We start from the raw sequence: 15517 nt of genomic DNA on the forward strand, positions 1-15517 counted from the left end.
GGTGATAGTTGTGTGCACCAGATTCTAGTAGCAGCAGGGGTCCACACTGCAAGGGGGGCAGGATGCTGACAGGCTTCCCCCCAGTGTCAGTGAGGTAGGTGTGTCTCTATTCCTAAAGCACCTTGGTGGGTGGGCTCTGCAGCTGTACCTTAGGCCCCCAATGCAAGTACCTCTACAGATTGGTAGGTGTCACCCTCCTTAGACCCCTAAGGCAGGAGGCTAGGTGGTCTGGGGGGAGCTTCAGCCCTCAGTTCCCTGTTGTGAGTCAGTGAGGGCTCTGTTGAATACGCAGAGATATCAGACCTGGGAAACTTGTCTTTCCAGTAATCAGCTAAAACATATACAGTCAGATCCCAATCAGAAATGCCTTTGCATTATAATAGCCACCTTGTTCTCTGTAGGGATGAAAGCCCAAGACTGTGGATCACATATGCTTGGCTGGAGCTGGTTCTGTGTTTTTAGTCCAATTAGGGAAGGATTTTTGGTCCTTGGGTTTTTTGTAGCTGCTTCTCTCAGGCCAGGAGAATGGGTTAGGAAAAGACAAAAAAAAAAAAAAAAAAAAAAGAAAGAAAGAAAAACCACAGAGCAGTTTACTCTCTGCCTCAGGAAATTCCAATGTTAATGAAGCCTCCTGGGAAGCGGAGGGGAGGGTTCAGATAAATAGGAGAGAGTAGCACCCCAGAATATAGACAAAGTTACTTATCTTGTTTGGGATGACTGTTTTATCTGAGATCCCCTAGGGGCGCGTGGACTGTGTGTGCTGGCTGGGTAGAGATTGCCCCCGAGGGTCAGGCCCGTGTCCTGTGCTTGCGCTGTCTCAGAAGCCGTGGTTAGTTCCTCCGCTCCCAGTCCAAAGCCCAGGGCCAAGGTTCCCTGGCTGGTACGCCACACTCCCAGCTCCAAAACCAGTCGCTGCCTCCCGGTGACTTCTCCTCCTGTCAGCCGCGTCTCTGTGCTGCCTGCGTGCACTGGCTGGGCTTCCCCCGAGGTCAGTTCAGGGGGCTAGGGCTGCGCCCTGTGTTTCCGCCATCACAGGATGCCATGCTCAGCTCCCCTGTGCCCAGTCCAAAGCCCGGCGCCAAGGTTTCCTGACTGGGACGCTGGCTCCAGGCTCTGAAAACAGTCGCTGCTTCCCCGTGGTTGTTCGTTCTCAGTCTCTGTCACTCAGGTCAACTCTTTAGATCTGTGTTTGATGGTCAGGTTTCATAGATTGTCATGTATGTGATCGATTTACTTGTTTTTCCGAGTCTTTGTTGCAAGAGGGATCTGAGGTAGCTTCTACCTAGTCAGCCATCTTGGCCCCACCGTCTCTGTTGTTCTTTTGCACCTAGGGTTGCTGTGAGTAGGAACTGACTTGATGGCATCTAACAACAACAATATATATGTATGTACATACACACACACACATATATACATATAGTTAAAGTAAATATTTTTGTTTTCTTCTCTCCATTATCCCATTACTCATAAAATACAAGACGTAAATGGGGCAGTGTGTTTTTGGTTGTACAGATGTTCGTTGTATCATGTTGGGCACAAGTATGACTTTATAATTGTCTTTATTTAGCAATTATATATGGTTTAAGGAGATGTATACAGGTGCCAAGTTGACAAGGTGTAGACTGTGACGGTTAATGTTATGTGTCAACTTGGCTAGGTTACAATTCTCAGTGATTTGGCAGACATGGAACTGATTGCTCTTCCATAATGTAATCATCTCCCTGATGAGATCTGCTATAACGTAATTAATTCCATTATGAGGCCTAATGTAATCACCTCCATGATGAAATCTGCTATAAGCAGTCAACCTATTGAAAAGGAATTTTCCTTGGGGGTGTGGCCTGCCTCTGGTATATAAATGGATGTTCCAGCAAGACTCACTCTCCCTTTGGATCCTGCATCCTATTCGTCATTCTCTGACCTCTGGTTCTTGGGATGTGGGGCAGGAGCCCGCCACCTGACCTGCTGATTTTGGGTTCCTGAGCCCCTGCAACCACGTGAGTCAGGAGAAGCCTCCAACTTGATGTCTGAGCCATGGATTTTGGGACTTGCCAGCTTCCATACCTCCATAACTGTGGGAGCCATTTCCTTGAATTAAATCTGTCTCTCTTTATACATTTCACTGGCTTTGCTCCTTTAGAGAACCTAACCTAACATAGAATTTTGGAGTGGATTTATTATATGAGGCCAGAAAACCCATCCCTTGATCATGTTTCCCCTGAGGGACCAGAGATACTTCCTTCAGTAAGGTAACAGGAAATGCACTGTAACAGAGGACACTTCCCTTTGAGAAGTGATGGCTATCTATTGTAGCCTGGGATTGATGGTAGGAGATACTGGCATAGTACTGCACTCCCTAGTAGCAATGACTGGTTTTCAGGACAGGAAAGTGCTGGTGGGAGCATTTAACCTCAGAGGCAAGATGGACTTAATTACTGTAATAGGCAATAAGGCCAGGGCAGCAACCATAGCACCTTGACTGGCAGGTACCTGTGGTGATAGCTAATAGACCATGGTGTTCCTATCAAGAACTATGAGGTATCTGAGATTTTACCCTACATGCAAGCTAACAAGTTAGCCTGCCACAGGATCATGGATGGTGACAGGGGACATGGATGATGGTCAGAGACAGAGTAAAGTTAATTACTTAGAATAATAGTATTAAGCAGAGTATCTGCATTAGTGTCAGTTCTCTAAATTCCTACCAGGTGATATGATGAGGGTCAGTTGATGCTTGCACATGTACTGGCTCCTGAGCTTAGGAAATACCAAAATTTTTAACATGAGTTGCAAGCAAACCTCTCCAACCTTTGCCCCGGAGGGAGACATTATCTTTACTATCACACAAAAGATGCTCTCTGCTCTGGGGGAGACATTATTTCTATCCTCCAAGGCTGTTTGTTATACAAGCATCCCTGAGAAGATAGTCTGGTACAAAACAAAGACTGTCAGTACCTCTGCTCAGAAGACATGCAGAAACCAGAGAGCCTCATGGAGAATTGCCTCCAAACAAATTGCATCCCTTGTTTCTATGTCACCTTCACTTCTGGCAAATTTTTTCACGAGTATAACACTCTATGGACAACTCCAATTAATCTGGCCAATAAGGGCTGGGACCAAATGTATTTAATTTGTCTCATATTACATTTAATAAAGGCTACTATCAACAGGACTCCATGCAACAAGATAAGGACACTCTCCAGTATTGACCTGAGTCATTCCAAACCCTCACACTTAGCCCCAGTGACCCGGGACTCAACCAGCTGAACAAATCCCATAAACCACCAGGGTGTACCTTAGAAAGCCAGGTGGCTTTCTCCTTATTTCTGTGTTGGCTTTTCTATTTGGTCCAAGGTGTTAATCTAGATATAGCAGGATGCACAGACTCTTCCTTGGCTCCAAAGGCAAAAGTCTATGGGAATTCTGTCATCCATACCAACCTCGGCCAATGAGTTGAACGCCTTTGAGGACCAAGGTGGTGTCATTGATTGCTTCAGCTAAAGTAAGGAATAAATCTTGCAACATCTTTTTCTAATTAGATGGCTCCTCTTGCAGGGAAAATTGCAGGCAGGGTGTGCATAAATAATGAGTAATGAGTCAGTTACCCTCTGGGAAGTTTCCCCAAGTAACCAGGGTCTTGTCATTTTTGAGACATGTCCTTAGTGATCTGAGATTTTCATGATTTGCTGGTGGTGTTTGTTTAAACACTTGGGGGTCTTGCACTCCTAAGATGCAAGTCACCAAGATTTGGGGGAGGAGGTAAGCAATACCTGCTTTACTTTCAAGAAGTACAGTCCTGGGGATTCATGTGGTCCTCCTGGAAAGAAAAATGTTGTTTATAATTGTCGGGTTCCCTCCAGAGATCCTATATCAGTGTGGGGGAAGGTCACTGGTTGAAGTGCTTTCAATGTGGCCTCTTTGCTGACTGGTAAGCCTTAGGGTTCTCAGATAAGTTAGAATAATTGAAGCTAGTCCAACCTGTCCCATAACACTAATGAAGTGGCATTTATTCACCTATGGAATGACAGAACAGGAGGCAAGAGACATTCAGAGGAGTTGACAGGTGTTTTGTGTGGGAGGAATAGGAGCCGAGGCCCTCCTTTGCTGTTTCTAATGGACTTCTTAGGAAGGAAAAGGGGAATGGCTATGGAATCACAGTTGGAGCCACAGGGGATGAGAGTCCCAGGATTCAGTTCAATTTAAAGTACTTGCAGCAGTTTGGGAGAGCTGCATAAAGGCCTTTGTCCAGGGGTGGTTCTGAAAGACAAATACATGAATAATCTCCCTCCCTCCCTGCAACTCCCACAGTCTAAGGCGTTTCCTCCTCAGGTACAGGGGACGTTGCTCTCCCTTTACTTCCACAGAATCAGTGTGTCCAGTCCAGTAACTATAACCCCACCATTTTTCTGATCATAGTCTGTTCACACCCAGACTTTTCATCATAAGAGTCAGGTGCAAGAGGGACAAGGGCATTTCTGTAAAACTTACAGAGATCCAGTATGTCCCCCAGTTTGCCCACATGGGCTACCGTACGAGGACTCAGTGAGCATTGTAGTCAACCAAGTGTTCATTACCCTTATGATCTAGGACCGTGTCAATCCAACAAGGGAATGCAGGTGGTTGAGCTAGAATTAAGTTTGAATCCCCCAGACCCCATTTTGGCCAGGCTATCACCTGGAGGGTGTACCAACCTGGTAAGCCCACTGTTACTATTAAAGCAAAGAATGAAACATCATGCTCAGAAAGGTCAGGGTAGAGTCATGAATTTTCAAAACTAGTTCTGTGTAACACCCAACCTCTTTCATCCAGATCATTACTCAGGAAGCAGCTGAGAGGAGGTGATTATTCCTTTCTGGGACAGCTGAATTTAATGGCTAAACTGCGTCACTAAGTGGTGTGGGCTAGGGGAAGGTGAGGAAAATAGAGTCAGAAATATATGTTGTTGTTATTATATTCTGCATAAGACTTCTTTAAGGTGTTAAAAAGCAAAGATGTCACTTTAAAGACTAAGGTACACCTGACTCAAGCCATGGTGTTTTCAATTGCCTCATATGCACATGAAAGCTGGGCAATGAATAAGGAAGACTGAAGAATTGAAGCCTTTGAATTATGGTGTTGGCAAAGAATATTGAATATATCAAGGACTGCCAGAAAAATGAACAAATGTGTCTTAGAAGAAGTACAGCCAGAATGCTCCTTAGAAACAAGGATGGCAAGACTGTGTCTCAAGTGCTTTGGACATGTTATTAGGTGTACCAGTCCCTGGAGAAGGACATCAGGCTTGGTTAAAACAGGGGGTCAGCAGAAAAGAGGAAAACCCTCAACAAGATGGATCGACACAGTGGCTGCAACAATAGGCTCAAGCATGACAATGATCGTGAAGATGGCGCAGGACGGGGCAGTGTTTTGTTCTGCTGTGCGTGGGGTTGCGATGAGTTGGAACTGGTTCAATGGCACCTAACAACATATATTTAATCAAAATTTTAATTTTGAGATAATTGTAGATTCATATGTAGTTGTTAGAAATAATATGAGGTATCTTTTGTACCATTTACCCAGTTTCCTTCAATGGCAACATCTTGCAAATCTAGAATACAATATCCTAACAAGGATATTGACATTGATACAACCAAGATACAGACCATTTCCATTGCCACGAAGGTCCCTCATGTTGCCCTTTTATAGTCACACATACTTTCCTATCCCTTCCACCCTCTTCCCTGGCAACCGCTAATCTGTTCTCCAACTCTATAATTCTGTAATTTTTAATAATGTTGAATGACTGGAATCATAAAGTACGTATGGAAAGCATCCAGTCTTTCACATTAAGTATAACGGTAGCTGTAGGTTCCTTGTAGGAGCTATTTATCAAATTGAGAAAATTCCCCTCTATTTATATTTTTCTGAGAGTTTTTATGGTGCCAAATTCTGTCAGTTCTGCCTCTTCTACATCAGTTGATAAGGCTATGTGATTTTATTTTTTTCTTTTGGCTGTCAATATCTTGGATTACAATGATTGATTTTTGCATATTGAGCAAGCATTGCATCTCTGGAATAAAACTCACTTGTTCATAATATATGATTGTTTTTATGAATTACTGAATTCCACTAGTTAATATTTTGTTAAGGATTTATGAATCTATGTTCATGAGAGATATTGGTCTATAGTTTTCTTTCTTGTACTGTGTTTGCCTAGTTTTGCTATTAGGATAATATTACCTTCATCAAATGAATTGGGAAGAGTTCCTGCCTCTTTTATTTTCTGGAAGATATTGTGTAGGATTGATGTTAATTCTTCTTTAAACATTCGTTAGAAACCACCTGGGTCTAGAGATTTCTTTTATGGGAATATTTAAATTATAAATTCAACTTCCTTAATAGTTGCATGGCTATTCAAATTATTTCTTAGTGGGTGAGTTGTGGTAATTTATGTTTTTCAAGGAATTGGTCTGTTCCATCTAAGTCAAGTTTATGTGTGTAGAGTTGCTTGTCATTGCCTTATTTTCCTTTTGATGTCTGCAGGGTCTGTAGCAATATACTATTTCAATTCTGATACTGATAATTTCTGTCTTCTTTGCCAATCTTGCTAGAGCTTTGATGTTTCCAAAGGACCAATCTTTGTCTCATTGATTTTTTCTATTGTTTTTCATTTTCATTGATTTCTGTTTTATCCTTATTGTTTCCTTCCTTCTGCTTGCTTTGGGATTATTTTGCTTTTCTTTTTCTAGATTCTTCAGGTGAAAGCATAGATAATTGATTTTGTACTTTGTCATTACTGATGTATACATTTAATGCTAAAACTTTCTCCCTCAGCACTACTTTAGCTCTCCCACAGATTTTGATATGCTGCATTTTCATTCAGTTCAATGTATTTTGAGATTTCCCTTGTTGACATGTATTGAATTGTTTTTCCCCAAAAATGTAAGTATCAATTTGGTTAGGCCATGATTCCCAGCACTGTATGACTGTCCACCATTTTGTCATCTGATGTGATTTTCCTATGTGTTGTAAATCCTACCTCTATGATGCTGATGAGGTGGGATAGGTGGTAGTTGTGTTAGTGAGGCAGGACTCAGTCTGTAAGATTGGATTGTGAAAGTCCAGACTCCCTACTTGGCCTTCTCTGGTCCCGCCCCAATGGAGTGTTGAGGCTATGCTCAGTTGAAGAATCTCATTATAGCCTGATAAGTTTGGAAGTCTAGGCTCCTCACTCAGCCTTTGCTGGTGTACATGTGGATAAGGGTCAAGTTTTTTCTGTGGCGTTTGACTGGAGTACAGCAGTTATTATCTAAAAGTTTTCTGTTTTGCTAGGCTGCCTCTTTCCTGGCTCTTTGGCTAGAGAGAGTAGGGTTTTGTATGGATTTGTCTGTTGACATTCGTGGGTTGTCAACTTCTTCAGCTCCAAATCTGGGATGTTTTTGTTAGCTGCCATCAAGTTGGTCCCTGACTCGTTGCATCCCCATCCACAACAGAGCAAAATGCTGCCTGGTCCTGTGTCATCCCCTTGACTGGCTGCAGATCACATTGCTGTGATACACAGTGTATTCGTTGGCTGCTTTTTGGAAGTAGATTTCCAGGCATTTATTCTTAGTCCATCTTCATCTGGAAGCTCTGTTGAAACCCGTTCAGCACCACAGCAACATGCATGCCTCCACTGGTAGGTGGTGACTGTGCATAAGGTATGTTGGCCGGGAATCAAATGCAGGTCTTCCTCATGGAAGGTGTGAATTCTACCACTGAACCAGCAATGCCCCCACAGGTCTGGGATAATGAGGCAAAAAAGAAAGCCCAGGGAACTTACCATCATATAATTCCTTGGGTTCTAGATCCCTAGACTTTCTGCCTTCTTTGCTCTACCTTTTAGAGTCTTACTTTGTTTATATATAAAGTTTAAGATTTTTAGGTGTACTTAGCAGAAGATATAGGAAAAATTACATATATTCCATCTTCCTGGAAGCAGAAGTCCCCCCGAAATTTTTTTAGTAGATTTTTGAAGGGGTTGTTCCAGTGGTTGATAAAATCAAATGCCTGTTGATGGTAGTGAGTGCCATGACTATTAGACCCTTGTTGAGTAGCTTTTGTGGTAAAAGGTATACCATTTTCACACTACAGATGGTCCAGAAAGCCAAAAATGATACAGGTTACTTTCAAGGGTCATACTCAAAGAATATTTCTTTATGGGTTTCCTTGACTGACAGAGGGTTGAGTGTTGTGATATCACTCACATGGTCCCACCTTACTTGGTGAGCAGGCCCTTGAAGTTTGTTGGGACTTAGGGAGGTGTGATAACATTGCAATCATAGTCATAAGGACTGAGGTCTGATTCTCTAGTTATATTAGTTTCCTAGGGCTTCCACAACAAAATACCACAAACTGGGTGGTCTTATCAGAACAGTAATTTATTGCCTCACAGTTTAGAAGGCTAGAAGTCCAAATCAGGGTACCTGCTGTGTGGATTCCTTCTGAAGGCTGAGAGAGAGAAACCGCTTCATGGCTCCCTCTTAACTTCTGGCGGCTCCAGGTGTTCTTTGGTTTGCATCTGCAGTATCACATGACACCTGTCCTCTGTCATCCTGTCTCTATCTTCTCTTTTATAAGGACATCTTCTTTTATAATGACATCATGTTAACTTAACTGATATTACCTTCAAAGATCCTATTTCCAAACAGGATAATACATACATACAGTAAAACCTGCAAAAGCTGGAACCTATGTAAGGCAGGAACTTGTCAGAGATGGAAAATTAAAATATTTTCCACTAATAGTGAAAGAAAATTGATAAGACTATACATGGCTAAAGATAGAACACTCGTGAGACCTGAAAAAACAAGGCAGTCCTGTCAAGCTCTGGCTTTCACAGGTTTTACTATATATATATATATATATATATATATATATATATACACACATATATGTATTTTTGGCGGGGGTGAAGGGGAGGGACACAATTCAATTCATAACACCAATAGTGGCAGACAGACTCTAAGGTGAATCCACCTTCTGGCTTTTAGGAACTGCAGGCGGCCAGTTGAAGCCTGAGAGCAGATTCTAGGAGCTAAGGGAGGCCTCAAGCTGACAGCCAGAAAGAAATTGGGGACTTCAGTTCTACAGTTACAAGGAAATAAATTCTGCCAACAATGTGAAGGAGTTTGGAAGCAGATTCTTCCCCAGTTGAGCCTCCAGATGAGAATGCAGCCTAACTGACACCTTGATTGCAGTGGACCCAGCTAAGCTGTGCCTGGATTTTTGACCCTTGGAAAAACCATGAAATAATAAAGGTGTGTTGTTTTAAGTCACACAGTTTGTGATAATGTTACTCAACAATAGATAGCTAATACGCCAGCCAACAGTCCATCATCTATATAGTGTAAGCTTTGGACATGAGATGGTAGAGGTACCGACATGAAATCCTGACCCACCCACTGATGGCAAATGGCAGGAGGGCTTATGTGCCAGTGGGAAGGACTACAAAGATAGACTTTTCTGGCACGCTGGGATAGGCTTCTCTGGGTCTGGTATCCTCATCTGAAATTGAGAAAATTATACCATCTACTTCAAAAACCAAAAGCCAAACCCAGTGCCATCGAGTCGATTCCGACTCATAGCGACCCTATGGGACAGAGTAGAACTGCTCCATAGAGTTTCCAAGGAGCGCCTGGCGGATTTGAACTGCTGACCTTTTGGTTAGCAGCTGTAGCACTAAACTGCTACACCACCAGGGTTTCCTCTACTTCAAGAGGTGGCTGTAAATATTAAATAGAACTATGCAGGTAAAGTTGAGCAGTACAGGGCCTGGCACCTCCCACCTCCCACGTTGAGCCGCCCAGTGTGTTGGCTCTCTTGTCATCTTAATAAGCAGTGAGATCACCTTTCTTGTCAACACCTCCAAATTATAATGGCAATTGATTTGCAAGCCTCTTCCCTCCCAGCTCCCCCATGCCTCCCCTTCCCCCAGCCAGTCAACCCTTCAACCATGTCTCCAGGATCAAGACATCCTTTGATGCAGTCCTGTCCCGATTGTCACAGAACAAGGCAACATTTCTTGTTTTCCTACAACTACCTACCCCCCCACTCCCACCCCCCCAACAAAAACAAAACAACCCAGCTGAATCTACCAAAGCACTCTCTTCCCAAACCCTGGGCTTTTCCACAGAAACAATTGCATTTCTGGTTAACGAAGATTCCAATGAAGGAGTCATTAAGAATTTCTCCCGAAGCAAAAGAATTCTATCCCCAAGGAGCAGGCTCTTGAACCCAATTACTTACTCCCTGGAGAATCTGGGGACAGTGAAGTCCCACGGCGTGACCTGAACGCCACTTTGAGGGCGTGAGCAGCTTGGAAAACCAAGCCGCCTCCCCTAGCAAATGCAGGCGCTTAAGCAAGCTCCGGGCGTGCCTTAACTTCACCCCACGAGTAGACTGAAATCAGTCTGTTTAAACAAACCAAACTAGTTGCCTAAAAGAATGGGCGAAAGAGCACCAGGGCAGGGCCGAGCCCCGGGTGCCGAGCGAAGCCCCCGCTTCCCCCGCACCTCGGCCCCCAGCCCCTCCCGGGCCCGTGGCCCCCGCCGAGTGCCACATCAGCGCCGGTGCTGCGCTTCCAGGTTCCTGCGGGGGTGCAGCCAGAGGGCCCGGCGGGCGGGGCGGCCCGGAGCCCCGTGGGAGTGGCGGGCTGGTGGGCCAATCGGCTGCAAGCGAGGATCCGTGGCCACCAATGAAATGAGGTTTCTGCCAGCCCAGGCAGCTGAAGCTCCTGCCCGCGGGGGGACCAGATGCGGCACATCTGGACAGCTGCTCCGGGAAACCGAGCAGCCCCTTCGTGGGCCCGACGTCAGTTGGGCACGTCCCCCACGTCCTCTTCTTCCAGCCACTTATTTATTAATTTTCCCAAAGAAGCATCCAGGGACCCAAGCTTAAAACTTTTTTCTCCTCCTAATGAGAGATGAGACCAGATCCCACCCAAAACACGGTTTAATTTTCATGGGGCTCTAGGATCAAAAGAACAGAATCAGCAACAACAAAAGCCCAGCCGCTGTCTGATTTAAAACTGGCAGAGTGGGAAAAATAGTGTTCAGTAAACAGAGCGAGTTGGGTAAGTTTTGGATACGTGCTGGGTATCGTGTTTCTCCCGCTGTGGTCTCTATTCTAATTTCAATCCTGAGTCTTTGCTCTTCTCACTAGCCCTTCTCTTGATCAAAGGGAGACAAATATCGAAAATGTTGCTTCCTGCCACAAACTGCACAGACCCTTGGCTTCCTTCTCTTCAGCTTTGCTAACGTATTTATTTTATGTTTTTGGTCGTTTGTATGTTTAAAAAAATTTCCTGTTGTAAGACCCTCCTAACTTCAAAGTTAAATCTACTGATAAATTTATTTTTCTCTTCTCTCTGTGAGAACAGAGTATATATTTATCAAGCTGTTATCTTTAACCATCCACTACCCCCCGGCTGTTTTTGATGGGGAGGGGGTGAGAAAATTATCTGGCTTATTCAGAATTAACAAACCTTTGGCTTCCGTTAGTAGGATGTTTAATATTAAATTATTTAAAACCTGGATTGTATAGATAATTGCTGGATTTTCCACATAAATTCCAGTGAAGTTGTAACCTAAATACATGTCTTTTCTCTATTCTCCCATCCATTGTAGGACGCCCAAGTTTCCTTATGATTGTTAAAAAGTACATTAAATGTGTGACAGACCCCTTTGTGCATAATAACCTTAAAATTGTATTTTAAATCCGTGATTCTATCACAATAGTATTCAAGATGATTAGCGTTATATACGTATACTTGCGGATAATTCTGGTACATATTTTAGGATTTAGAAATGGAAATGATAGAAAATGTTCGAGTTGAGTGAGTGGCCTAAGGCCCATTCCATTCGAAACATGTATAATTTCCTCTGTATAACGAGCTGGACTCGAGCCATTTGTCGTATACTATCATGGGAGGTCTAGACAGAATCGACTTTTAGTTTTTGGCTCAAAAGCAGGAGGTGAGAAGTTGGTGACATAGCTGTAAGTTGCAGAGTGTGTTTTTGATTCCGAAAGGCAATGCGCAGAGTGGGTAGAACAGCTGAAGCAGTTTTCAGGGATGCAGCTTTAGAAGGAGCAGTATCGAAGAGAAGCAACATAAGGAGTAAGACCTCCTGGTTCAATTCACAACCCTACTGAGTGGCCCTGGGCGAGTTAATCCGTTTGTGCTTCAGTATCCTTCTCTGTAATACAGAGAAGGTGTTGTCTTGAAAATTAGATGTGTTAATGTACATTAAACACTTAGAATAATTTCTGGAACACAGTGTCTTTGCTGTTGTGCTGGCTCTTCTTTGCCCTCCTCCCTAGATCCCTCTGCTGCACATTGGTTCCCCCAGCTACCACTCTGACCCCTGCACCAGCAGCTGGAGTTTATTGAGTGTTGCCATTGGTGAGCCAGGCACTATGTGAGGCTGTAAGAAGAGAGTCTTGAGAGGGGAGTGAAGTTATCACACGCCTTAGAGATCTCTAGAAGGTCTGGGAGAGCTAGAGATGGAAAGAGGCCGTCTCACTGTAGTGTGACTTCATGGAAATTATAAAGTTATGAGTGTTATTGTGCAAACAGATGAACCCTCTGCATCCTACTGGCCAGGGGTGGGGGCAGGGGATGGTGGCAACAGTCACATCCCCGGCAAAGTCTTTGGAAAGTAGCCTGGGTAATGGCCACTTTCTGGGAAAGAATTTTGTCCAGCAGTTTCGGCTGGGAAGAAATGGGTCATAGGGCAGCAGGTGGCAGACATCCTGGAAGGGAGGGAAAGCATGGGTGAAGGCACTGAGGCTGGAAAGTGTAGAGCTATTCTTGACTGAACTGGGTTGTGATGCAGGATAGTCTGCGGGAAGTGAGCAGGAGGAAAGGCTGGAAAAGTGGGAGAGGTCGGAGAGCACTGCATAGAAAGCCTGATGGGGAAGGAGAGGTTTGGGGGGGTAGATTGATGGGGGACCATGAGCTGAACTGACAATAGATTACATAGTGGAGGTGTTTCTGGAACCTTTCATCTCTGTAGTCTAGTCTCCAACTCTTGCCCAGCTTACTCTCCCCATCTCCTCCACTACGTCTGTGACCTCCCTTCAGGACCTGCAGGCTGGGTGGGCAGGGCTGGGCGGTGAGTCTGGGCCTCATTTTCTGGGTCCATTTTTTGGTGGCTGTCTTGGGAAGCTCTGCCTAAGTGGTCTGGCATCTGAGCCACTACCCAGGCTACATTCCAGGATCAGGCTAACATTAAAGTCCTTGACAGGGGTGTGATTATGCCTCCCTCCCCGCCCCAGTAGAGTGCAGAGTAGCTCATTTATCTGCACAACAACACTTATAACTTTATAATTTACAATGACTGCAGTAGATAAGGCCTGTAATATGTACCTATGTGGAGTCTTGGTTTGCAGTTTGCTTGCTTTATCGTCCTTGATGGCATTGTGCTATGGCAGAGAGAACTTACGCTCTGGCCCTGGCTCTGCCACTGACCACCTGGATGACATCAAGCAAGACACTGAGCCATTATGGCCCTCTGTGCCATCATCTGTAAAATGACCTTCAAGGTCCCTTCTCCTTGGGTGATCTTTTATTCTTCTCCGCCAGCCTTGGCACAGTCTGTTGCTCTCAGATGTCTATTTGATACCTCTATGACCAACATTTTCTGGCCACTTAATAGACACCAGACATCGTTTTGAGTACTTGACATGTCTTAGCTCATTTAATCCTCACAGCAACTCTGTGAGGGTTGGTACTTATTAGAATCCTGTTTTATAGTCGAGGAGGCTTGCCCAAGGCCACACGGTGAACAAATTGCAGGTGCAGACCCAGGCTGTTCAACTCCAGAGATAAGCCTTAGCCATTAGACTACACAGCCTTCGGTGTAGTGCTGCCACGGCTGCTCTTCTTGGTCATGGTATTGGTAGTCAAGAAGTTCATGGGAGGAGGCTCATGGTGGGGGGCACATTTGGAGAAACCGAGTTAGCAAATTTTGCCTGGGTGGACTAGAATATCAGCATGAGACTTGCCTATGGAATGTACTCTATATAGAGACAGGAGACATTTTATTCATTTATTAGATGGATCTCACTGTCGGCAAGTACTCTGTCTTTTCACCTTGTTGGACCAGAACCCACCATAGTACCTAGACTTATAGCAAAAACAAAACAAACAAAAAACCAGAAACAAACCAAAAAACCAGTTACCATTGAGTTGATCTTGACTCCTGGTGACCCTGCATGTGTCCGAGTAGAATTGTGCTCTGCAGGGTTTTCAGTGGCTCATTTTTCAGAAGTAGGTCACCAGACCTTTCTCCTGAGGTGGCTCTGGGTAGGCTTGAAACGCTAGCTTTTTGGTTAGCAGACAAGCACCACCCAGGGAGTTCGGACATAGAGTAGTAGTCACGCAGTATTTGTCAATTGAATGATTTTCCCTTTTGAAAAAGGAATTTGTGGCCACAGTATTTGTAATTTTTAAAAATAGAGAAACTATGAAATATTCAAAGGCTTGTGGAAAAATGAGGCAGATGCCGGGTAAACATTCCACTCCTATTTTTTAGCCATCCTGATTTCTCACCCTATTTCTGGAGATACTGTGGTTTGGGGTAAGGACTTCTCATGGTGAAGGTCTCTGTAAGGCTATGTAAGGTCTTCAGTTATTAATAACACTCCATCTAGATTTGATGTCTTCTTGAAAATTCATTTTTTACATCAAGTACTGAATCAATTTGAAGACATTATTTGAAAAATATTTAATTTGCTACTATTCCCATCACCTTAATGGGGTCACTGTTTTCAAGATAGCATAGTGGCTAAGCACATAGGCTTTGGAGTCAGACTGTCAGGGTTTGAATCCCAAATCTGTTTCTTACTAGCCTGATCTTTAGCAAGTCATTTTCTCTAGAAGGCTTTATTATCCGTCAAATGGTGATATGTAACCCTTAAGTGAGAAAATCCATGTAAAGCATTTAGCATAGTGCCTAGCTCATAGTAAAATCTATACCTGTAAGCAATTCATTTTTATCAACCATTATAATGTTCATCTCTATATAGACATCATTAGCACATATGAAGCCACAGTCTAAAAACATTGATTTATTCTTGACTTGTTTTTCGAACTTTGTCTGAAGTGCTGATCTCCCCTCCCCCCCGTGGAATTACTCAAAGTTTCTACTCTTTGTTTCCAAGGAAGAAAGATTATTGCTGTGGTGAAAGGGCCTCAGCTGCTGATAGCTTGTTGTTGTTGTTAGGGGCCACTGAGTTGTCCTCAGGGCTTCCTTGCCTTTGCTCTCGCCCCCTGTAAATCATGTGCCACAAAGCAGTCAGAGTGATTCTTTACAAATACAAGTAAGGTCGCATCATTCTGCCACTTACACCCTTCAGTGGATTCCCATTGCATTTAAAGTCCCGATGTTCACCATGGTCTAAAAGGCCGAAGCTAATCTAGCCTTGCCTATATATGCCCACTCCCTTCTCCATCCTGGCTTTCCCGAATGAGAATGAAGTACTAGAATGCTCCTTA

General features: G+C 44.0%; 1 protein-coding gene across 2 annotated transcripts in view; it reads left to right on the forward strand.

The window, feature by feature from the left end:
* Positions 1 to 10767: 10767 nt before the first annotated feature.
* TMEM45A (transmembrane protein 45A) overlaps positions 10768 to 15517 on the forward strand; it is a 116679-nt gene continuing 111929 nt past the window's right edge. For both annotated transcript variants that reach the window (XM_049858049.1, XM_049858050.1), the window contains exon 1: positions 10768 to 11092. The gene's annotated coding sequence lies outside the window, so the exon portion shown is untranslated. The remainder of the gene's footprint in view (positions 11093 to 15517) is intronic.

The sequence above is a fragment of the Elephas maximus genome, chromosome 18, assembly GCF_024166365.1.
Source record: "Elephas maximus indicus isolate mEleMax1 chromosome 18, mEleMax1 primary haplotype, whole genome shotgun sequence".
Classification (NCBI taxonomy): Eukaryota; Metazoa; Chordata; class Mammalia; order Proboscidea; family Elephantidae; genus Elephas; species Elephas maximus.